At 40.7% G+C, this 25,372-nt stretch overlaps 1 long non-coding RNA gene across 1 annotated transcript in view; it reads right to left on the minus strand.

Annotated features, from left to right (window-relative positions):
- The window catches only part of LOC132435534 (uncharacterized), a 78,802-nt gene that overhangs the window by 12,013 nt on the left and 41,417 nt on the right, over positions 1 to 25,372 (minus strand). The window contains exons 2-3 of the long non-coding RNA XR_009521571.1: positions 8,762 to 8,890; positions 1,644 to 1,759 (exon numbers count right to left, since the gene is read on the minus strand). This is a non-coding gene — a long non-coding RNA (uncharacterized lncRNA). The remainder of the gene's footprint in view (positions 1 to 1,643; positions 1,760 to 8,761; positions 8,891 to 25,372) is intronic.

The following is a 25,372-nucleotide window of genomic DNA, read 5'->3' on the forward strand; positions in this document are numbered from 1 at the left end:
TTATCTTACTAGCCATGTAACAAGTTATCACAAAATTTAGCATCTTAAAACAAGGTATATTTGGTCTGAAGAGAAGATTTGGACATGACAAGATGGGAGAAATGAGGAATTTCATGTGGAAGGGCAAGACAGATGGAGAAGCTTGGAGTGTATGTGGAGAGCAAATCTTCAGTTCAGATAAAATATTAGACCTTATCTGTAGGCAATTTGGGATAAATTTAAGATATTTGTACATGAAAGTGACATGATCGGTGGTATTATTTTCAGGAGGTGAGTATCAGCTCTGTACATGAGGAACAGAAGAGAAGAGACATGGTGGGTAAATGCTATGAAAACTTTCTTGGTCGGGAGACTTGAGACAAACTAAAGATGTCCCGATGCTAAAATGGAGAGAAACGTGTGGGAACAAAATGAAGGCAGAATTGACTAGACCTGGTTTACTGTGGGATTGACAGTAAGCATGGCAGGAAGATGGGAAGATCAAATGGGCTGTAGATTGTGCAGCCATCAAATGAAACAGCAACTCAGCACTCAGCTTCAGTGCCATTCACCTTCTCACAAAACCCCATGCAGTTCCTGTACTTCCCCTAAACAAAAACTGGGATGAAGCTCTTTCCAGGAAGTGCAACAAATATAGCAAGGTCCAGTCAAGTTTTCTGAGGTGATCCCTTAGATGCCAATGAGAACACTGGATTCTGGTTCAGGGGCCTGTATACTGGTTTAGGGATTCATGGGCCAGGTTGGGCCCATTAATGACCCAGGCAAAAGCAGTCCTGCCAGAGGGCTAGAGAAGTGGTGTGAAAGGATGGGTCCAAGCTTAATCAGTTATATATGGCCTCGTGACAAATAACCCTAATATCCAGCAGCTTAGCACAACACCCCGTGTTTGAGGGTCAGGAATGAGGGTTCAGCTTAGCAGGGTGCTTCTGGCTCATGGTATCCCACAAGGTTGTAGTCCAGCCATCAGCTTGGATTAACTACCCTCTGAAGGCTTGACTGTGAGCTTCCAAGATGCTTCCTCACATGTCTGGAGTCTGGAGACATCAGTTCCTGGGCATGTGAGCCTCTCCACAAAGCAACTAGATTCCCTCAAATCAAGTGATGAGGCAGAGACAGAGACAGAGAGAGACAGAGAGGAGAGAAGGGCACTCAAGAAACTGCTGTGGCTTGTATGACCTAGTCTCAAAGTCAGACACCATCACTTCCTCCTTATCCTACGTGTTAGAAACCAGTCTAGCCCACACTCAAGGGGAAGGGTATTAAGATCCACCTCTTGAAGGGAAGATGGGGGATATTGGAGTCATGGACCCCATGGGGCACCTGGACCAGGGCAGGTGTAAAAGTCCATGTACACATAGTGCGATGCCATCTTGGGCTCATGGCCACAGGCAGGAGAGGGCAGCTCCAGGCTGATAGGCCTTCCCAGGCATGTGAGCCAATAGCTCAGTGCTCTTCTGCCTTTAAGACTAGGTGATATTTCAGTAACTGAATTTTCATTTTTTCCCCTCTAAATTGTCTCCATACAAGACTCTATGATCAGATAGTAAGAAAATGATCCAGGTTTTCCCTTCTCAAGTCTCGTTAAATAGCAGGTGCCAACACAGACAAGGCAACCAGGTGGATCTTCCCCAGGGCGGCCATACCTAGCTGTACTGTGTTCATCCTCATGTTGCTCCCATGCCAGACTCACCACTTCCAGGGACGGCCCCATCTGCATCTACAGCGACATGTTGATTCTGCTCCTCTGGGCCAAGAACAGCTGATGGACATGCAACACACACGGTAGGATGACTCATAAATAACCATATGCAATCTCCTGGCTCCCAAATAAAATCCCATAACTCATTCAAACTTCTGGGATCTGGACGCTGAGCCAAGACAGCATGATCTTATCGTCCCCTAACACCCCCAGCCCTCAGGCTGAACACAAGTTGATAACGATTTCAGAGGCTGTAGAGATGAAACATTTCAGATCTCTGGTCTCTATTATCATGGATGAAAACAAAAGAGAAGACAAGTTGGTGTCGTGGAGGAAGCTCTAGACTTTAGTTCAAAGCATCCTGGTCTGAGGACGGGCTCTGGGCCACTTCATAGACCCTTAGGATGGTGAAGTGTGTGCCCCCCTCTCCTTTACCACTTGTGGGCTCTGGATGCCCGTTCTGTAGCAACCTCCCTCATACCGGCCCTCTCTCTGCATCCAGTCTTGCAACTCCAATCAGTTTTTGACTCTGGCAGCAAGGTGGGGAGGAGTGTCTCCCAACTTAAACCTCTGGGATTTTGTGATTATTATTTTCTGGCTCCCACATATCAACCTGACTCTTAGTTGACAGTATCTTCTGCCAAGAAACCCGAGATTATAAGGACGGCATTTGAGCAACAATCGCCTGTGCCTTTGTTAAAGTCTGTTCTGCCTTGAGTTCACTGGACACCTCTGTCTCAAATACCTCCAGAAGGCTCCCCTGCTCACCTGGACTTCTGGTCAACCTGTCATCCCTACCCTTCTCTTAGGCTGAGTTGATACTCCTGCAAAAAGTGTCCACAGCTCTGGTTCACTCAGTCAACCATCTCCAGATTGTCTCCTGGGACCCCTATCGTGGAGCCACCAAAAAGAGTGGTGAAATATAAATGTAGTTAGTATTTGGCCAGTCTTCATTCCACAAAAGAAAATAAAAATAAAGAAAAAATAGGAGGCACAATGTTCAATTTGCCTCCTGTGTCCTGACACAACATTTCTCTTTCATGCCGGAAGTTTCTTAGGGTGTAGAAAAACATGTTTCAGCAAAGGAAGGCCAATTTTCAAAACCACTCATTTGGCAAATGCACAAGCTCTCAAGCTGGAAAGTCCTGCTTCTGGTTCCTCGCCGTTTACCTAATCCCAAAGCAGTGGCAATCATGTTAAAAAAAAAAAAAATCAGCTCTGCCAATAGCCTTGGGCTTTGCTTGCCACGGTAATGTACACAAAAGAAAGAGATGGTGATAAGGGGCTGCTTATGAAATTGAAATGCACTGCCATCTGTGTAGAACGTGAGTGCCTGTTTGAAGAGCTACCGGGCACAAAATTTATGGCACCCTTTATTTTACAACTGCACTGCCCTCACTATAAATGCTTTCATGGGACCAGCCCGTTTATTCCTTGCCTAATAACCCATCCGGTCAAGCTGGAATGTCTGAATAAAGGTTTCTACTGCTATAAGATGCAGTATTTGATCAGAGGATAATCAATACATTTCATTTTTCTAACATCATATTAACTTACATGATAAAGTATTCACTGTTGTATGGACCAAGTTTCCTAGAATAACAAATAACTTGGAAGAATGTTAGCACTTTAAAAAATTGGGTTGGCATTCAAAGTCTACAAGAATCTCTATACATCTGCTTTCCAGCACTATAAAACGATGTGCCTTCCGCATATTCTTCTTCTTCTTGATGTTGAATTGCATACGCTTACCAGAGCAGAATCAATGAGAGATAAAAATGCTACAGGGATATCTTGCCTAAAGTCATTCTCTTCTAAACCATCCATTTACAAGAGATCGACTAATTAAATCATGCCATAGGTCTTCCTTTTAGCAGGAAAAGGCAGTTAGCTAATCTGAGCTCTTAAACTAATACTAGAAATAGGCATTTTCACATAGGACACATTATCTAGAGTACCGAAAAATATTCTTCTTTGTTTGCAGTTGATGCCTAAGGTGAAGCACCGCCATTTTCCAACCTCATGTCAAACACATGCTTAGCATAGGATGGTGCCTTAAGCAAATCTAGGATCAGTGTAACCCAAAGGGTTCTACTGGCTGCTGGTGGTGGGCTTGGCTGTAGTAACAAAACACCACAGACTGGGAGACTTCAAACAACAGACATATATTGTTTTACAGTTTTGGAGAGGAGAATTCTAAAATCATGGTGTCAGCAGGACCATCCTCCCTCTGAAACCTGTAGGGAGAGTCCTTCCTCGCCTCTTTCAGCTCTAGTGTTTGCACCAATCCTTGGCCTCCCTTGGTTTGCATGCCCATATTCTTTCCATGTGTCTGTCTTCACATAGGGTTCTCCTCTTTGTGTCTTTCTCCTCTTTTAATAAGGACCCCAGTCATATTGGATTAAGGGCCCACTGTACTCCATCATGACCTCCTCTTAACTAATTACATCTGTAATGACCCTCTTTTCAAATAAGTTGCATTCAGAGATACTGGGAGTTGGGACTTTCACAAATCTTTCTGGGGGAACATAGATCAATTCAATCTATAACAAGTTGCATACATCCCGGTTTGCTTTGGTTCTTGTCTAATGGCTAAGGCTCAGATGTGAGGTATAACAGTCAGGTGGATATCTTTGTAGGTAGTTTGCTGGAAAGAACAATGAGCAAAGATGTCTGTATCAGGTCATATCATGATTAACAAACTCCAAGAACCAAGGTCAATGGAACCAACCCTTCCCACTTATCCCAGTGTTTACAGGACTCCCCTGGGACATCCTGGGGTGACTTCAATGGGTTTCAGGTAGATTTGGGAACTGGCAGTTAACATCATAGCTTAGCCTAGCCTGTCTCAAACATGCTCAGAACACTTAAATTAGCTCACAGTTGGGTAAAATCATCTAACACAAAGCCAATTTTATAATAAAGTGTTGGCTCTCTCATGTAATTGATTGAATATGGTACTGAAACTGTGAAACAGAATGGTTGTCTGGGTACAGAATAGTTGTAAGTGTCTAGGTGTTTTTCCCTTGTGATTGATCACCTGGCTGATGGGGGGCTGTGACTGCCACTGCCCAGCGTCAGAAGAGAGTATCTTACAGCATAGCATTAGTCTGGGAAAAGATCAAAATTCAAACTTGATGTACATTTTCTACTAAATGTATATTACTTTCACAACATCACAAGGTCAAAAAAAATAAGTTTGTACCATCCTAAGTCAGAGGTCCTCTCCAGAAAAATTGGTATGTCCTGGAAGCAGGACCAGCAGGGAATGAGACACAGCAAACCGATGAAGATTCTGATGAGGTCCAGAAGGGCACCACCCACAGCACAGGCTGGAGTGAAACTTCCTGACAGTGTTTGGCACTTGCCATTCTGAGGACAGTGAACAATGTACAGTAGTGGTCACAGAGAGGAATTCGGGTTTCCAGAATAGGGAGGTAGAGCTTAGGCTCTGCTAAGCCCTAAATGTCCCTAATAGATTATTTTAAAAGATTATTTAAAAAGGAGAAGAAGATTAACCAAAGAAACTAAAACCTACTCAGAAATGCTATTTTGATGCTGAGTAATATATACGATAGGACCACTTCTGGAATACACATTCCATTCCTCACATAACTGCACAAATGATCATGATGAAGATGTAAAAATGGTGATGCTTTGCATAATTGGAGGGTAGTTAAAGTTAAAGCAATAGCTGCTCTTGACAAAAGGATTGAATGTGAGGAGAAAAAGTGCAGCAAACGTGAAACAGAAGACCAAGGGCCCTGGCCCAAACCCACCATTAGGAAAGTTTTGGGAGAAGGAGACCTAAATAGGGACCTGGAAATGTGGATGACCTGGAAACCAAGAGGTCAGAAACATCATCAACTGCTGAAGAGAATGGATAATGTTGAATTCAGTAAAACTCATCACTTATGTAGCTCAGTAAAGAAACTTTTGACCAGGTCAATAGGGAGATGTCTGTGAACTTGTAGCAAGCAATCCTGGTACATTCTAAACACTGAGGTGGATCCAGGTCTGAGTGATTAAGTTACAAACAATGGGTGATTGTAAGAAGATGTAGACACTTCATTTGGGGGACTTGGAAGTGAGGAGATAGAAATACATCATAATAATTAGGAGGGGTAGCAAAGTTAAAATTCTAATATAAACAACGAAGATATTTTACTAACATTTGTTAGAACAGACTCAGTAAACTGCTGGAGCTAAGATTCTCGTATCTACATACTATAATGTGTATATATGTATTTTATATATATATATATATATATATATATATATATATATATATACTTCCTTACTAAATCACTTTCATCTAATCCTTCTTCCAGGGTCTGCTTCTGGGAGAGTCATACCTATGATACCCACCTACTTCCTTCCTGTCTGATGATTGGAATCCTTGTGCCCAAAGGTCAACTGGCAAATAGCCCTTGTTGGCTGGACACTCCGTTGACAGTTCAAACTCAGTGTGTCCAGATTTGGCCATGTCATTTCCCTGAGTTCTCCTTCAAGATGCCCCAACTCCCTTAAAGTTCGACAGTCTGTCATGAGAGGACTTGGGGTCCACTTCGACCAATGTCTGCCCTTGTTCCCCTTATCCAGAATGCCAACAAGTGTTGCCGTTTCTTCTTTTGACCCTTTATTTATATGCCCAGTATACTTAACAGGGTTCAGACTTCCATTTCTCCAAACTCCAGCTAATGAGTGCACTATTCTCTCAGGTGACTGTCCCTGACCTCAACTTCTTACCAAGCATAATGCAGAGCACCATCTAATTTTATGCCCCAAAACACCAGGTCCATGGAGTCACTGCCCTGATAATGGCTCCCCATTGACTCATGTCAGATTCTAACTTTCCATTTACTCATTCATATATGCATTGATTCATTCAAGAAATGTTTTTGAGGTCCTAAAATATACCGGACAATTTTATCTTCAATGGAGTTGATGTGGTTCACAACATAGACAGACCCCTTTGCCCAACAGCAGGAAGAAATACATCCTAGGATGAAAAATGAAGCAGCAATAAGTGTGGAAGAGTGACAAGAGTAGCGAGATTAGACCAATGGTCAAAGAGACGGTATGTAAATGGACCCCAAATGAAAGGCTAAGAGATGTATAGAAACAGTAAGAGCAAAGGTATCTTAAGGTGCCCAAGAAACAACAGCAAACTCAGTTTGTTGGGGATCTAACACCATCAGGACGAGGAAGAAGGATAAAAGTCAAGGCCAGAAGGCAGCCTGGCCCAGGTAGGAGTGGAGGGGATGGCCCTGGAGAGGTGAGAAGTCTCACTTATCTATACCAAGTGTAATGGGAATATAATGAGGGTTTTGCACAAGGTAGACATGATATTTGATTCATGTTTATAAGTAATAATTTAGGCTTCAATTAAATAAAGGTGCTGTATGGCGGTAAGAGTGGAGATAGGGAGAAAAGGAAAAAGCTCTTGCAACACACGAGTCCTCTCTGGGCCAGCACCATGCGTTAGGGACACAGACTCCAAACAAACTGTCACTGCTAAACCAGCTGGGACACTTCACCAAAAGCCCTGCCCCCTTCCCATCAGAAGAGCAGACCCAAGCTTCTCTGCCCACTCCAGCTACTTTCCTCTGCCAGTGTGAACAGACTCCACCTACAACTGACACTGTAGCACCTCTCAGATATTTTGGGACCAGTACCCCATTCTGGACCAAGGGGTGGTGGCTTACTGGCATTAACATGAGTGTGTGTGTTGAACTGGAGTTTGAATTCTATTTTGTCAGCTGGTGCTACCACAAGAAAAAGACCTAAGAGAGAGCCCTCAGCTGTCACTGGCACCTAGTGTTTTGGGGAGGGCTCATTCTTGTCCTCTTTAGGAAACTTCTCTGGTTGTATCAGCTCCAGATTCTCTCTCCTATCTTGGAATGCCCATTGCAGGAACAGGCAATTAAACAATATTTATCACTTAATTATGCTCTGGTTATTTCAAGTCTGCATTATATCTACCTAAGTATTTTTTAAAACCTTAAAGAAGTGAGAAGTATAATTTTTAATATACTCCTCAGAATAATGAAATATATTCATATTTATTTATATTAATACTATTTAAATATCTATGCCAGATGTTATTCTAAGTATTCTCCATATATGAACTCATTTAATCCTCAAAACAAAACTGTGAGGTAGGTATGATGATTATTCACATTTTTTAATGACAAAGAGGTTGAGTTATATAAAGATTATGTCACTTGATGTGTACTCTGAACTGAATGTTTGTGTCCTCCCAAAATTCATGTATTGAAGCCTTAACCCCCAATGTGATGGTTAGAAAGTGGAGCCTTTGAGAGGTGATTAGGTCATGAGGGTGGAGCCCTCAAGAATGGGATTAGCACCCCTATAAATTAGCACCCCTGTGTATCTGAGGGATACACAGAGCTCCCTCAGCCCTTCCTCCATGTGAAGACACAGAAAGAAGGTGTGAACTGTGAACCAAGAAGAAGACCCTCACCAGAAGGATACTATGCAGGTGCCTCGATCTTAGACTTCATGCCAACACAACTGTGAGAAATCAATTTCTGTTGTTTATAATCCACCCAGTCTGTGGAATTTTCTTACAGCATCTGGAACAAAGACACCAGCATACAGACCTAGGCCAATCTCTCCAGGCCATGCTTTTCCATTGAGACACCACTTGGGTTGACCAGCATCTGATGGGCATACATCTGCTGCATACAGCAGATGAAAACAGTTTATTTTACCTTTTGGTTGAATAGCCAGTAATCAAATGCCATAACAATGCATCCACATTTAGGCTGAAGAGAATCAGATTTAGACAGAAGGGGAAATAAGAAGACAGTAGAAGGATACATCCTGACTGTATAATTTCATGACTCAGCTGTTCAAGGACCTAGGCTGCAGCTACACCCACATGAAAATGGGCCTCTGGCCCTCCACACTGTTCAGAGAGCCTCCCTATGAATCACACAGCATCCCTCAGATTCTTGAACCTTGATCTGTTAATTAACTCAGTAAATGTCTGTGAAGTGTGTGGTATGTGCCCGGCATGTTGAGCCCATCACTTACCCTTTCAGCTGTGGCTTCACTCAGGCCTGTAGCTTCCATCTTTTCCACACCCCTAGCTTTCAGGTGGTTCTTTCCTTCTCAGCTACTGTTTGGGTGCTTCCAGTTATTTTTAACCAGCCCACTGCCTTCCTAAGAAAGGAAATGAGATGATAAACGTAAAGTGATTGAGAAATCAGACACAAGTTTGAACTTTCCAGTGTCAACACCTTCTTGATTTTCCATAAATGGTGGTGGATCTTCACATCCCACCTGTACCCAGAAAGACTGTATGTAGAAAAGCTAAGCTTAAGAAAAACAAATGCAAACCAGCCCTACGATTCATAGGGAGATGCTGGATAGCCAGAACAGCCAAATAACCTTTAAAAAGAAAAACAAAGTTGAAAGACTCACACTTTTCAAAAGCTTAAGACAATGTGGTATTGGCATAAGGATAGATCTAGAGATCAGTAGAAGAAGATGAGAATCCAGAAGTAAGAACTTGCATTTATGGTCAATCCAGAAGTAAACCCTTGCATTTGACGAGGTGTCAGAAAAACTCAATGGGGGAAAGAATAGTCTTTTCAACCAATGATGCTGATGCTGGAAAACTGAATACTCACAGGTAAACGATGATGATGGACCCCTATTTCACATAATATAAAAAAAATTAACTCAACATTTATTATATATTTAACCACAAGAGCTAAAATTATAACACTTCATATTTTATATAAATGTAAAAGTGAAACTTTGGTCTTTGTTTAGGTTATGGTTTCTTAACTATGACACCAAAAACTCAAGTGACAAAATAATATATAAATAAATTTGACTTTATCAAAATTAAAAATATTTGTGCTTCAAACTACACCATCAAAAAGTGAAAAGACTATCCATAGAATGGGAGGAAATATTTTCAAATCTCTTATGTGATATGAGACATATCTGGAATATATAAAATATGCTTACAACTCAACAATAAGAATGCAATCCAATTTTTTTTTAAATGGGAGAAGGATTTCAATAGACATGTTTCCAAAGAAGACATAAAAATGCTCAATAATTCCATGACAAGATAGACAATAACAAACGTTGACAAGGTTGTAGAGAGACTGGAACGCTTATACATTGCTAGTGGGAAGCAAAATGATATGATCATTTTGTAAAAGAAGTTGGCAGATTCTCAAAATGTTAAACATAGAATTACTATACTACTCAATGTTTCACTCCTAGGTATACACTCATGAGAACTTAAAATATATGTTCATTCAAAATTCTATACACAAATATTCATAGCAACACCATTCCTAACAGTCAAAAAGGAGAAGCAAACCCAAATGTCCATCAACTGATGAATGAATAAATAAAATGTGGTATATCCATACAATGGAAATCTATTCAGCTATGCAAAGGAATGAATTATTTATACATGCTACAGGTGAATCTCAAAAATATTATGCTCGATGAAAGGAATCAGATAGTCATATGGTATATAATTCAGTTTACACAAAATGTCAAGAATAGCCAAATACATAAAAACAGAAACCATATTGTGGTTTCCAGGGGATTGTGAAGGGAGAAATGAAAAGCAACTATTGATGGGCATGGGATTTCTCTGGGGGGTGATAAAGACGTTCTGAAATTAGACAGTGGACAGCTCTGTGACCATCATTTAAGAAAAGGAGACATTGTGAATGAATTTTGTGGTATATAATTTATATCTCAATAAAGTTGGTATAAAAAACACCCATTTTTTAGCCCATCATTCTGTAAGTCCAGACCTGACATATCTGTGTTCTCTGCTAGAGTGTCACAAGACACAAATCAAGGTTTTGGTGGCTGTGCTCTCTTCTGAGCTTGGGGTCCTCATCCAAACTTATTCTTTGCAAAATTCAGTTCCCTGCAAAGAAATAGGGCTAGATCCCTATGCTCTGCTTGCTGTCAGCTGAGGGCCACTCTAATTTCAAGAGGCCTCACACATTCCCTGACAGGTGGTCCTCTCCATTTTAAAGCCAGAAATAAAGAATCTTCCTTGTGTAAAATCTCACTGCTCACACTTGTTCTTATTTATTTATTTAATTTGCTTATCTTTATTCAGGGTGAGGCTTGTCTCCTGTAGTGCTCATATGATTAGGTCAGTGGTTCCCCAGGACAATCTTTCTCAGAGCCAGCTGTGCTTTGTAACTTAACCTCATCATGGGAGTGATTTCCATTCTATTCAGTCCCAGGGATTATACCAGGAGTGTATACCATGAGGTTATATTCTAGGTGGGCATTTTATAATTTTGTCTACCACGGCCCCATGGCTAGAAATTCCCATGGCTTTATGCTGACCCTGCCCTGTTGTCATCTTCAGGATTATTCTATGGATACTCTTGAATACCATCACATGGCCTAACACAGAGGAGAAACTGAAAAAAAATACATTCAGCTTAAATGCCAAAGGTAATGTGTCTATACTGTCAGCTCTCAATGTCGGAGGGTCTGGTATTCAATGTGTTGACATCCCTTTTCAGATGACTTCTAAGAATAGTTATGAATTCTAAAAGCTTCTAGGGATGGTCTTATTATTGTTCTAGAAATCTCTGTCTTATTTCCTATATTTGGAAACTCAACACTCACAAGAATTATGTGTATGAGTGTGTACGTGATGGAGAGAGCTTGTGTGTGGGTGAGAAAGACAGAGATGACTGACAGAAACACTGCTTTATTGCTGCTATTGCTTCAAGCCATTCTTCTCAAAAATGGGAAATAACATGAAAATCAATAGAACATAATAAAAGTCATCACTGAAGTGAAGAAGGCTGCCGAAAAGCAAGCATGTTTTGTGGAATGCTGGCAATCTCCTGCCCTGTTTATTTCTCTCTACCCTCCACCTTTTTACATGGTGTGGATTTATCCACAATATGCCCAGATTCTGAAAATCCCAGGGGAGAGGTGGAACTTAATTGCAGCCATAAGAAGCCTTGGAGGGCTTGGCTTATTGACATGGCCTCCATGCAAGATGTAGAAAGACCGGCCAAATGATGATAATTGACCCAGACAGCAAGCGCAGAACATTTTCACTTTGCAACGTGATTTTACTCACCAGTCATGATATAAGATAAAAATTATGATGCTATGATTTGTCTTTCAAGGAAGGTTCTTACCTATTTAGCAAAAATGCCTTTGGGTTCAGTTTTCCTATCTATCTATATAGGGAGATAATATTTATCTGAGATTTTATGAGCCACATGTTGAGAGATGTACATTGTTCAAAATGTGCGTTTACTTAGATAAGAGTCTGATTTTAATAATTTTTTCACAGATTAAAAGAAATATTCCTATGTGCCAGTTAGGGGACTTTATGAAAATAAAGTCATCATGCAAACCCTAAAATAATATTTTGAGGTACATTTAATTCCCATTCCTTTATAGATCAGGATACGGAAGCTATCAAAATGGCATTGCTACTTATGGGTGCTAAGAGTTGAGTGAATCCCAGGACTTTAATTTGCACTGACTTCACTTGGACTGTCTGTGGCACTTAGGTCTTTACTGCCCTTTGAGAAAATGACTCACTGCTTTCCCATAAACTTTGATAAGATAATGCTGCATTTTTTCAGAGACACTTTAGAACATTGTACTATTACACATCCTTTGTCCAGAGAAGTCATTTAGAACTAAAGGTGCATTGGGTCATTTTATAATATAGAGTACTAAGTATGTGGATTGAGTAAATTCCTAGAAAAATTATTCAACTATGTATCATGCTAGTAATTGGACATTTTTTTCTAAAGAACTTCCTCAGAGTCTTTTCAGATCAAAATTTGATATAAATAAATGTAACTGGATATTCATTTTTTCTCATTTGTAGAGTCTTAGCTAAGGCCATTAAACTGAGCACCAAGATGGACAAGTCTCTCACTTTCTAAAAATGGTAGCTAGACTCATCCTTTTCAGGAATTACTAAGAAATAGTCAAAGCTTGTTCTAAGATAATTAATCTATCATCATTCTTTGAACTCTAAGTAAGAGGACACTAGAAAAGAATCACAGCTGGAAGGAGAAAAAGGAAGGCAGGGTGGAGAACGCCCAAGGATTACCACAAGGTCAATGCAAGTGAGGGACCATAGGAAGACAGGGGATGTCTTCCAAAAGAAAAGACCAAAAGCTAACAAGTTTCCCCATCACAGTTTGGAAATAACCAAGCTGCTCACAGAGTCAGGAACAAACTCATGGGGCCACCTGTCTCTCCTAATGGGAACAGGAGGAGGTCTCAGGAGGTGCCTGGATTTTACGTGGGGGTGAGGGGATGCTGCATCACCTTTGAAAGTGGTTGTAACTCCATTGGCAGATGCCCCCACTTCTGTTGGGAGGGTCTGTATTGCTATAGGGATGTGTCTACATTTCCACTGAAGGGGGATGAACTAACACTGGAAAGTATCTGCATTTTCATTCTAGGCAACCCTATCTCTGTTGGTAGGTTTCTTCATTTCCCTTGGGAGAGGGCTGTATTGCCACTGGGAGGTGTGTACATATCCAGATTTTGGAGAGTAGGAATGCCAGGTATTTCTTATTGACAAGATAAGACTTACACGAAGTCAGCTGGAACATCATCCATACCAGAAACATGTATATTATCTGACATCTGAGGGGAGAACAGGAGGAGGACAGAGAGCCGATTGTACCTCGGTTAAACCCACAGTATATGCCCCAACATGACTAATCAACATTTTGGAATCTGCACAGAGGTCCTTAATTACATAGGGTCTTGCCCTTGCTTCCTCCTTTAGAGGAAGCACAGGTAAGAAACTATAAGGTATAACATGAGATGAAAAATAAGAGCAGATGACACCCGTTAAATGAACTAAAGGCTGCAGAGCCTTATTCAGACCTGAATCCTGGGATAAGGATCGATGTAGATATAGAAGTGAGATACAAAGGCTGATTTAGACCAGCTTCGAGTTTTAATGACTGAAAATGAGTTTATTCTAATGCATGAATATGACGAAAAAAGGGGATGAAAGCTACCCACTCGGGAATGGAGAAAAGAAGACCAATAAAGTGGGTTCAAAGAGTGCAGAGAGAAAAATACACTGTGTCTTAACTTGCCTCTGTCACGTTCAGCCCATGCAATATGCCACTGACAGTCACGCATGCATGCAAATATATTTAAATGGAGAATGCTGCAATGGAAATATTGTGTGAGGAGTATTGCCTTCAGAAGTTTGGACTTTGTTTAAAAAGCCACCATCATTCATATACACAATCATTGGCAGTATTTCTTCTCTTTGCCTTCCATTCACACCTTCTCTGCTCTTATCCATTTCACTAATCTCTATTCAGTACAGAATAGTATTGAGCTCCTGCTATGTACTCAATACTATATTGTGGAATATACAGGAACACAAAAACATCTGTCTGCAGCAGATTCAATGAGAGCTTCGCTCAAAATAGAGATTACTTCATAAAAATAAGGGTTAAACTTACCATATTAAATGTCTCCAAAAGTTTATTTATAAGATGAAGAACATCAAATCTTCAAAGTATTTTATACATTCATACACTGAAGACATATGTTTAAGTGCATGGCCAGTTGGGTTGATAATGAGAAAAAAAGTTATTAAAAGACAGGAAAGTAAAAATATGTCATGGTCAATCCAGACTTCTTTAGAGCCATGAATACCATTTTCACTAGAATAACAATTATAATTATTCCAGTTGTGTTGGGAGAAAGGAGTATATGTTGGGTGACATAATTCCAGCTCTGCATGAGCTACCTATATGATCTTGAGTAAGTCTTTTAACATCATCTGTAACCAACAGCTCTAAATCTCAATGTACATTCCCAGATTTTCAATGTCAAGAAAGCAGTTTAATTTCCTGTTTTGTAATCTACATATTTTAATGCTTATGTTGGGTCTTTTCCATGACAATTCCAGAAGGTAAGCAAACGCACTCATATCCAGCCTCCTACTGCATCTTTTCCAAAAGATAAACTGAATTTTAGTGTAACAGATGTTTGCTTATTATAGGAAGACAATGCTGTGAAATTCTGGCAGGTTGGTGCATTTGTTTCCAAGCATGAGAGTTTTAGGAATTCTGAACATTTCTAAGGCATCAGTGATTCAGGCTGGACAAGACATGGTCTTGTCCATTATCTCTTCTCCATGGCATGAGATCGCTGCAGCAGTCATCATTGAGGGGAAGGTAAATCTATAGAGGCTCTTTGAAAGATACCTACCACAGTCAAAAAATATGGCCGTTTTTAATGAGGCATGATCTTTTCATTTGAAGTTGTGATTTACCAGCAGGGTAACTTTTTCAGCTTGTTATGTTCTGGGTTCTGCAGGTTAGCTAGCTAAGCTCAATGTGATTGGCATGCAAAACCCCTTAAAATTGTCAGGCCACCTTGCAATTAGGCATAATGCCACCCGAACAGATGGCATGAATGATGGTGTGCCAGACAGCCAATACACATATCAGCATTGAGCATTCAGAGAGAATTTCCTCTCTTAGAATGCCAAAATATGAATCTATGGCTTAGCTAGCAATAAGATATTTTACATTGCACACACATTTTAGGAAGAATAATGCTGTTTTTATACAGGTTGATAAAGGACAAGGTAATTATAGACTCATAGATTCTCAGGGTTATGAGACACTTTAAAGTCAATGAGTTTGGGTGACTCCTTTGATGCTCTATACATCCATTCATTCATTCATTCATCCATCCAACAAATATTGAATCCCCATGATGAGTTCGTCATTACATGGCTCTCTACCCAGCTATTTGTCCTTACCGTTGTTTAGCCTGGACTTAACCACATTCATTGACAGGGAACTCACTACTGTTAACTCAATATCTATGTCATCCTCCACTGAATAACTTCAATCTTGACCACATCTTCTTAATGTACAATGTCCAGACCCAAATCCACTACTATATATGCAGTGGGTTCTAAGATGTCCTCAGCTGCTTTACATAGAATTGAAAAACTCATTTGGTACTTTTTCTTGAAATACGAATGAGACCCATTATTCAATGTTATCCCCTCCTAACTTCATTCAGGTTTTATAAAACACAGCCAGCTTTGCAAATCTAGGACAGACAACAAAAAGACTGTGGTTTTGAGAATGTCATTGTTGTGACCTTGTGAAGTGAAGTGATGTGATGAACAGTGGTTTCAGCATCAGTGTTTTTGTCACCTGCTCACTCTCCATGAAAATCAGGCATGTGGATCATTAAGGCAAAACAAGGATCTCTTCCTCAATTGTTCCATAGTCCAGATCTGTGGGCCATGCTCAACTCCCCAGCAAGAGGGATGCGTTAAAGTATAAACACAAGTTGAAGATGCCTCGATGCTTCACTATGATCTCCTGGGAGGGTTGAACATCCAAGATCTGAGCAACATCATGCCAGTGGGAGGATCCACAGGTAACACTACCCTTGGAGAAAATACCCGACATGGAAGTTTTAGTGTGGACATCAGTGGGCTTCATCAACAGTAATGATGGTGCTTCCAGCATAGGACATTGGTGGCAGTGCCTTCCCTGTCATGGTGAGCATACCTGCTGCTTTTGGCATTGGGCGGTGTTATGGGTTGAAATGTGTCCCTTGGAAATTCGTATGTCGAAGTCCTAAAGCCCAGCACCTGAGTGTGTGAACTTATCTGGAGACAGGACTGTTGTAGGTGTGATTAGTTAAAATGAGCTCATGCTGGAGTAGGGTGGGCCCTCATCCAATTTTTATGAGAAGGAGAAATCTGGACCCAGACTTGCATACAAGTAGAACGCCAGGTGAAGATGAGGTGCAGATTGGGGTGATTCATCTATAAGCCAAGGGAGGTCAAAGATGCCAGTAAACCACCAGAAGCTGGGAGAGGGGCCGTGATCAGACTCTCCCACACAGCCCTCAGAAAAATCAACTGTGCCGACACCTTGATCTTGGACTTCTGGCCTCCAGAACTGTGAAATAATACATTTCTCTCTTTATTGTCTTTGTTTAAGCTACCCAACCTATGATGTTTTGTTACAGCAGCCTGAGAAAACTAATACAGATGGGAATAGGGACATTCGTTTAATTGACAAAATAGGACCAGAAGAAAGTGATAGTGTCTCCATTGCAACAAAGGAGGCTGCTTCAAGGATGTGATAGCTATGTTCATGGAATGGGAAAGTAGAGGTCGGGAAATCCAAAGAGCTGCTGTTTTCATAGTGTGAGTGTCAACAGAGCCAGAAAGACTAAAGTGTAATTTTTAATCCTAATTTTACCAATTTGCTTGTAGGATACTGACCCAGTTGCATTTACGTATATTTGCTCTGGAATTCTACGAGTCTTCCTGGGCTGTCCCCTCCTCGGCCATATCTAAGCAGCTTCCAAAGCTCATAAAATCTACCATGCTATCAAATCTGTTCCCTGATCTTCCTTCATTCCTGCCTGTACTGCCTGTACTTCCTTCACTACTGCCTTTGGGAGACTGTCACCATTTCTTGTCTTGATCAGTGCATTTGTTTCCTAAATGGTGTCCTGGAAGTCAAGCTCCTACTTCCTCCCAATGCAAATTTTGAAGGCATGTTCAGGGTTTTCTAAATAGATCAAATAAAGTTCAATATCTTTAGCCTACATATGAGACTGCTGGGGTCTCATCTCTCCACAATATTTAGTGGTTAAGAGGCAGACTGTCTGACAACACTGCTCCCTACACCTGCTAGCTTGGGACCTTGGCTCCCTACCTCACCTGTGGGCCTTGGTTCCATCATGATAAAGTCCAGCAGTGAGAGTAACTCCTTCTAGGTTTGAAGGGTGGGGTAAGTGAGTTTACATTTAAACAACACCCAGAGATGTTTAATACAAGCTGATGTTTAATTTAACACAAAACTGCTCAAGAAATGTAAGCCATAATTATCTCCTGCTGCAAAAATCTTAACTTTCTGTGTGTTCTAGTCATTCCAAACTACTTCTGTTCCTAGAACATGTCAAGCTGTATTGTTTCTCAGACTTTTCCACATGTTCTTCCCGGATCCTTATTTGCTGTGAAAACATGAACTTTTCTTTAAAGACTGTCTCAGTTGCACTGTCTTTACAAAGCTTGTCCTGAGCCCTACATGTAGAATAGACCACACTCTCTGTTCATCACGTGTATTTCTACAGAATTCACTCTCCCACTGAAAACACAGTCCATAGCAGGGCTTGGCTTGTGTTTATCTCCCCCAGAGATCAGGTCTTTGTATTTTATCAACCTTAGTGTCTTCTCACTACACACATTTTTTTAATCAGTAAAATTTTACATCTAAGTTTTACAAACATTATGGATAAAATTACTACTTCTTTTCCTCCAAAGTGATTATTAGCCCAGAACAAACTTGCTGAATGAATGAATAAATAATGAATCTTGTGAAATATTCTTAAAATCTTTGCCATGTCCACACATAAAGTACCAAACCCAAGACTAACAGCTTGAATCTTCTGACAGTCAGGCCAGTGCCTCTACCCCTACATCACATGAAGGCCAATAAAAAATACATGCATTAGTGCATTTGGTTATAAATAAACATAAAATCAAGCAGGTACAACTATCTTTCTTTTATACCTTTGCTCTCCTTTGTCACATGAAATTCACCATAAGTTAACCTCTTTATTCTCAGAGTTCAAGAAAAACACTCCAAGTTGTGAGTCAATGTTGAATTTTGCAACTCTGTGCTTATATTCCAAGACACTCATGTATCTTTTTCTCAAATGAAGCTAGATTGTGGAAACTTCTGGATACCTGAAGGAGTCATCTTAAAGAGTGACCATCTTATCAAGGACAAAACAAAAGGCTGACACCAGCTAAACTCCACTGTTCAGATATTACTGCCTTTCCCTGTTGCACCAAAGGGGCAGGTAGTAGCTTAGGGACCACATCCAGTTCAGGTGCTCAACACAGTAATCTGCATCACTCAGAATGGGTACATCTTCCTGTCACATTCCAGATCAGCATTCACTTCTAATCTGTGGTATTAATCATAATTGTAATTATTTATCAACCTCATTTAAGGTGAGAGTCTCTCTTCCAGATAATTTTCCAATACCTACAAATAGATCTGAGCCTAACATTATGTAATATAAATATATATATATATACACATACATATATACACATATATATGTGTGTATACATATCTTAAAATAATGTAAATAAGTGGTTGCATATATGAATCAGCTTCCAGACTGCACCTACCTAGGCATAAGCAATCCTCAAGCCTTCATGCATACATAACCCCTTTCTGTATTCTAAGTAAATTCAGGCTGAGATACTGGGCAGGCACCAATTCTAAAAGCAATGTCTTAGATATTAGGGCTTTCCTCTTCTTCATTCTGATTAACAGCCTCAGCAAACATCATTTTTAAAAACATATCTCAGCGATTTAATGAAAAATTAAGTAACTTCAAAGCATTACAAATACAAGTAAAATTTCATCTAAAAAGACAGAAGTAAACAGTGCAGAGTCTACCTTGAATGTCCATGTGCTGATCACTGCATGAATGAAGGAAGAGGTTCCACACATGCGTATCTTGTCTAATTTCTCACACGTACTGACTCCCAGGCACTGTCACTCTTCTTTACCCTGCAGTAAAGTTCTTGAATTATTCCCACATCTCCCCTCCCCTCTCCTTACGCCTACACATAAGGGTAGAATTCTTGGCTCTTCTGGAGAATAAGTAGCTAAAGCCTTTCAGCTAGTTGGAGGAAGAGCATTTATGTCAAGGCCAAGGACAAAGTCCCACTCTTTAGCAAAGCATCAAGCTTAGTTTCCAGGGATACCTTTAAAAATAGGACAGAGAGAGTAACCCACAGTTAATCTGTATTGAAAGTAATAAGTTCTGATTCAAATACAATGAGACTGAAACCTTTATTCCACCAATGGATATATAGATTTGATGGCCTTGAAGCTCTTTCTGCTAAGGCCGCCTTCGGATCTCAGAGCCAAATCCCAGAGTTTTCAAAGCATCTCCTGCTACCCTCTGTAAATTACTCCTCAATTAAGGAATAGTATCAGTTTGAAGACTGAATAAAAACAAATTCTCCTCTGTGACTATTTTCCCAACACTGATCTGTAAAATATATACATAAAACAATTTTCCAATAAAGACAAATGGGCACCAGCTTTTGTTAAAACTTATGTCTGGCTAGTAGCCTCAGAAATCAAAGCCTCTGATTACACCACGGAGAGATAGAATGCAATTTAAGATGCATTCAGGAATTTAAGTTACATTTACAATAACTACAAGGCCAGTGGAACGAAACGGATAATATTTTTCATGCCTTTGTGCCAAGCCTGTCTGAAAATAGATGAAAAGAATCCTCTTCCTCTCCCAATTTTCTCCATAATAGGGAAATTCCAAACTGGAACATTCAGGCTGCCGCCTGACTTCCTAGGTGCTGCTCCATGAGTCTGTCAGTGTCATGTTCCCCCAACCAAATACTTCTCTTTATATAGCCAGTTACACCCCACAACTCCCAGTTGTGTGTAGAGAGGGATTTTATGCTACACCCAAGGTAAATAAAAAATGGATGCAGAAGGATTGCAGGGGAACTGCTAACATGTAACGGAATATCTGAACACAGCACCGTTTGCCATGTCTGCAAAGGGAGCCATGTGCAGAATCTGGAATCGGGGGTTGGGGGGAGAACCAGGAGCCAAAATGACAAGAAGATGGGGATGGATGTGGTTAGCACATCCAAAAAATGTTTTAGGAGTTTCTGTTAAGGAAATCAAGCTCTCATCCACTCCTTTCTTCTTGCATTCACTTGACAAATATTTATGGTGCAATTGCTACTTTCCAGGCATGTGTCAGGCTGTGGGGAATAACTCAGTGAATAACCCAAAAAGGTCCTGCTCTCCTGCAATTTCAGCTCCAGAGAAAGTAGGAGAGCGGCCAGGAACAAGCAAACCAGCGGGGAGATAGGGTATTTTCAGATAATGATACATGATTTTTAAAAATATGAAATGGCGAAGTTGAGAAACTCTCTTTAGATCACGTGATCAGGATCTATATATCCTAGGAGGATCCAAGTCCTGAATGCTGAGACAGAGAATAAGCCACAGGAAGATAAACTAATGAGAGCAATGTTCCCACAAAGGGCAAAAGACATACAGAGTTCCCAGGCTGGGAATAAAGTGAACAGTGAGAAATGCCGTACCATTTGGGACATCCATGATTTTAGAAATACCTGAGTACGTAAGGTGAGCCCCCCAAATGCTTAGTAGATCCAAACCCAGACTGATTCTGTCAGTCTTTAAATTAGAAGAATAAAGCAGGACTTCCCTGGTGGTCCAGTGTTTAAGACTTCACCTTCCAATGCAGGGGATGTGGGTTCAATCCCTGGTCAAGAAGCTAAGATCCCACATGCCTCAGGACCAAACAACCAAAACATAAAACAGAAGCAATATTGTAACAAAATCAATAAAGACTTTAAAAATGGTCCACATCAAAAAGAACAAAAAACAAAAAAAAACTCTTTAAAAAAGAGAAGAAGGAAGCAACATCTTATAAATATCTATTTATCCACTCAGTGTGGGGGTTGTGGACAGGGCTTACCTGCAAAGACACAAAAGGAAGGCTAGTCTCAGACTCCCCATCAGCAGGAAGCAGTAAAGGGCCCTGTACACAGCTCTGGGGATCTAGTCGATTAAACTTGACTTTCAGAAATTGTGCTCAACCAAGCTGACTTATATTGCCATCAGATATAGAAATGCTTTGAAAATATATCAGCCTTGTATCTTTGGGGAATATGACAGTGTTACCTGGGATGATGATGGCCAACTGGGAAAAAAATCAAAATTAATTCTTGAGTATTATGGGAATATAAGGCAATATTTTATGTTATTATTATTTGATGGTATTTGGTCTGTTGATTACCCTCTCGCTAACCAAGACCCAATACCACAAATGTTTTCATAGGACAATTAAAAATCATCTCAGCAAAACCTATCCTATCGAATTGGCCACAGTAAAACCTCTACCCAATGGATTTGGTCCATGATTATATTAGACGTTTAAAAGTAAATAGTTTCAGCATAAAGTGTTTCCCCTTATTATGTGAACATTCTCATAATTAAACCCAAGAAATGTACCTGAACAAGCCTTTCTTTATACACTGAATTAAGATCTGATAAAATACCACCACAGGCGTGTAAGAAAAGCTAGGCCTGTGTTCCAGGGACTGTGGCCATGTGACAAACCACCCCAAACTTAGTGGCTTAAAACGGGATCAACATTTATTTCTTTTCCTCACAACTCGGCCTCTGAGTTGGGTCTCCATGAGGACAGCATCTCGACTTCACCTGGGGAAGCTTAGGTGGCTCATGGCTGGGAGGTGTGCTCACTCACCCATGGGTGCTGGGACCACAGTGAGCTCCTTGTGTTTTTCAGCATCTAATTGGTGTCTCCAGCCTGGCGGCATCAGAGTGAACAAACACACTGCACAACCGTTCAGGGTTTCCTGGGTCACAACCCCAAGGAAGAGCAGGAACTGGGAAGAAGCCCTGCATGGCTTAGCCTGGGAGAAAGTCAGAGGGCATCCTGTGTTCCTGTCCTGTGTCCTCACTTCCTGAGAAGTGAGTCCTGAAAGCCAGCGCATGGTCAAGGAGAGGGCATGAAACCCCACCTTGATGAGAGCTGTTTCAGGGGCTATAAACAAGTTCTAAAACCACTGGCACCTGAAAGAAAATATTGAAAGATAGGCATTTATTCTGTCACTGTACTTTTCTCAATCTTCTTCAATAAACATACTTTTTCAAAAAATAGTTAAAACTAGGAATGAGACCACTACGTAAGCTTTTCTTCAATGCCTACCTCTAAAGCCTCCCCTCCACCATCTCCCTAATCTCTCTCTTCACAGGTCCTATTTCTTTATCGTCTAAACACATTTGTTTCTTAATAATATACAGTCTCAGGGCAGTTTGATGAGAGCCCATGATTCATTAGGAGTAGGTAAAAACATGTAATAGAAAGACATGTGTCCTCATCCTGTCACTCACTGGGTACGTGAACTTGGGAAGTCCCCCTAACTGCTTTGACCTGCAGACTCATTAAAGGGAATTCAAAATGCCTAACTCACAGAAATATTGTGAGGATGAATCAGATAATATTTGCAAAACTCTTGTGGAATGCACCACACCACCAGAAGTCACTCAGGGAACACTGTCCCTCCTTGAAGCTCTTCCAAGGAACACCTGGGCCAAAGTGACTTTTGCATCCCTCCAGGAGATGGATCAGTAGAGAAGGCTCAGCAGAGCAACACACTGAAAATTAGCACAATTGTTTCTCTGCATTGATAAAACACACACACACACAACACTTAAAAGAAGGCAAGTATTGTCACTGTGTAGACTGGGCTGGAATTTTCTATTTCAGAGCAAAATGGTGTCCTTCCATCTGCCGAGAGAATGTTCATCTCCTAACCACCTATTACAAAAGGTGAAAATTAATATGTAGCTTGCAACAAGCTTGAAGAGAGAAAAAGAACCAATCAGTTAGTCTGCATGGTGCCCCAGGTAGTACATGCCAGAAGCCACAGGAAGCAGGGTGTGCAAACTGCTACGGCAGAAGCCGACTCATTCTCACTAATGACAGGGAGCCCATTGTGAGTTAGCAAATTTCACAAATTAGCAAGTAAGAAAAAAAAACATAATTAAAAGAATTAGGGACACAGAATTGTGGCATGTGCAGTGTTCATTTATTTTGACAAGCATAATTTAATTTTACTTATTTAGGATAATATTTCATAGTGTACTAATGAATGTACTCTTGTCTCTTTTGTAAAAGTAATGGAATATTAGTAACATGAGATCTCACTGCTGTTACTCAATCGCTGTTACTCAATCGCTCCTGACAGGTGAGGCGAGACCACCGAGGGGCTTGCATTCCAATGGCTGGATTGGGAGAAACAGCAGTGTGAAAGTCAGTGAGAATTCACCCAGGGATAAAATGAAGGTTTCTCAGTGTTCACTGGTAAGTGAGCACATACACATTTAAAGATGTGTATTAGGTGACGTGTTTCGTCTCCTTCTGGTACAATCTAGACTGATTTTTCTCTGGAATATCAGAATCACCATTAAAAAATAAGGCATTTTTTGGAATTCCCTGGCAGTCCAGTGGTTACGACTCATGGTTTTTTTTTGTTTTGTTTTTTTTTTACTGAGGGCCCAGGTTGAATCTCTGGTAGGGGAACTAAGATCCTGCAAGCCAGGTGGCGTGGCCAAAAAATAAAAATAAATAAATAAATAAATAAATGCATTTTATATTCCAAAAAGCAATACTTCTTCCAGATTTTCCTATTTCTACCAATGAATCTCTCTTCCTTCAAAATAAGAAGTGAGAAAACCTTACTATTAGCCTTTGTCTCTATTTCATTTTTCCCCTCTGTTCATGCATTGACATGGTCCTCACTATTCTCTATCCAATTCTCTTCAATCCTGTATGCTCAGCCCTCATCACTTGAGTTTGTGATTGTCTCCAATCTCTACTTCCTACCTTACCATTCTTTATCTCCCTGCAGCCTCATGCTCATTTATATTAGATGGATCTTCTTCTTAAAGTGTTCTTGTGAACATGACACCATTCAGCTCAAGAATCTTCAGTAGTTCCACATTGAAACTGATGATAGTAATAAACTGAAGTGTATATGCCTTGACTGAAATTCAAGACCCTTCACAAGAGCAGGCTGCCATCTTTCTAAGCATATTTCCTCCAATCCCTCATATGGGTCCAGTCTGACCAGCACTGAAATCATGATGTTTTTTCTTTGCATTCCCTGCTTTAAAGAGTAGCATTGCTACTGAGTCCAAGCTTGCTCTGCTCGCTGCACAACAGGCCAATAAATTGGGAGATGAGGTGTTGAGGCAAGGAATAGGAACATTGTTTGGAAATCCAGGTGTCTGAGAAGATGGTGGGCTAACGTCCAAAAGTACCATCTTCTTGGGGTCTGGATGCTAGTTTCTTTTATAGAACAGAGAGAGGAAGGAGGTGAGAAAGTAAAGTAAAAAGGCCATAAGACTTGCAAAATATCTCCTGGTTTTGGCCATCCTTGGGGAGGGGATGTATTATTTTTTCCTTTTCTTCAACCATTCACAGGTGGGCAGGTTCAGAGTGTTTCCCTGTGGCTAAACAAAGGCTCTTTAGTTTAACATTGAGACAAAGGGACAGGGTTCCCCAAGGCAGACCATTATGTATGCCTATAGCTCTAGACAGAACAAAAGCAATGGAAAGCAAAGGTCAAAGTAAAAGAAACAGATCCAACATGGAGTCAGATTTTGTTCTTCCCTGTTACAGCATCATCTCCACTCAGCGTAGCCAAACTGGGCTCCAGCCATCCTCACTCCAGCTGTGTGCTGAGCCCATCAATAAGCTCTTTCAGTAACTCTCGAATCACTGTCACTGCCTCAGCCCAGAGCCTTGTTGTCTCCTTTACCTTGAAAGAGTTCCCCCAATTTGTCTGATCCCATTTTCTTCCCCATTAGGTCCATCCTTGAACACAGCTGTCAAGGTATGGTTTCAACCTCAAGGTTTCCCTTGGAATTTCCCAGTTGGAATGTTTTCAATAGCCCCTCAAGTCCTTCACCAAAAGCTTGTACTGTGAAATGTGTGGCTGTTTATGATGGTCTA

Source organism: Delphinus delphis, chromosome 12 (assembly GCF_949987515.2).
Source record: "Delphinus delphis chromosome 12, mDelDel1.2, whole genome shotgun sequence".
In the NCBI taxonomy this organism is placed as follows: domain Eukaryota; kingdom Metazoa; phylum Chordata; class Mammalia; order Artiodactyla; family Delphinidae; genus Delphinus; species Delphinus delphis.